This window comes from Penaeus monodon, chromosome 20 (assembly GCF_015228065.2).
Source record: "Penaeus monodon isolate SGIC_2016 chromosome 20, NSTDA_Pmon_1, whole genome shotgun sequence".
Taxonomy (NCBI): domain Eukaryota; kingdom Metazoa; phylum Arthropoda; class Malacostraca; order Decapoda; family Penaeidae; genus Penaeus; species Penaeus monodon.
The window spans coordinates 15,090,155-15,090,496 of record NC_051405.1 but is presented as its reverse complement, the minus strand read 5'-3'; positions in this window follow the sequence as shown (position 1 = coordinate 15,090,496).

Here is a 342-nt window from a genome sequence, read left to right as displayed (position 1 = left end):
CCCTCCTCCATCCCTTCCCTTTGTCGTTTCTGGTTTATTTTTATTTTCTTTTGCCCTTCTGCATCGGCGTGAGAGCGAACGGGGATGCGTTGGCGACGACGGATGGGGTGATAGGGGGGGAGGCAGAAATTTGCAATCGCTGAAGGCCAACCGCGCTGGCTATTTTTGGCCGGGCCCGCCGAACGTGGACGAAATTTGGAGTCTCGCTTTGAAATCAAACTTGATGGCTCTAGAAAATTGATATGATGGAGTGCCGCCATTGTTCAACGCCCTCGGGAGAGCCATGCAGTATGTATATTTGTGTTTGTGGGTTTGCATGACTTTTATATGCATATGTATCTA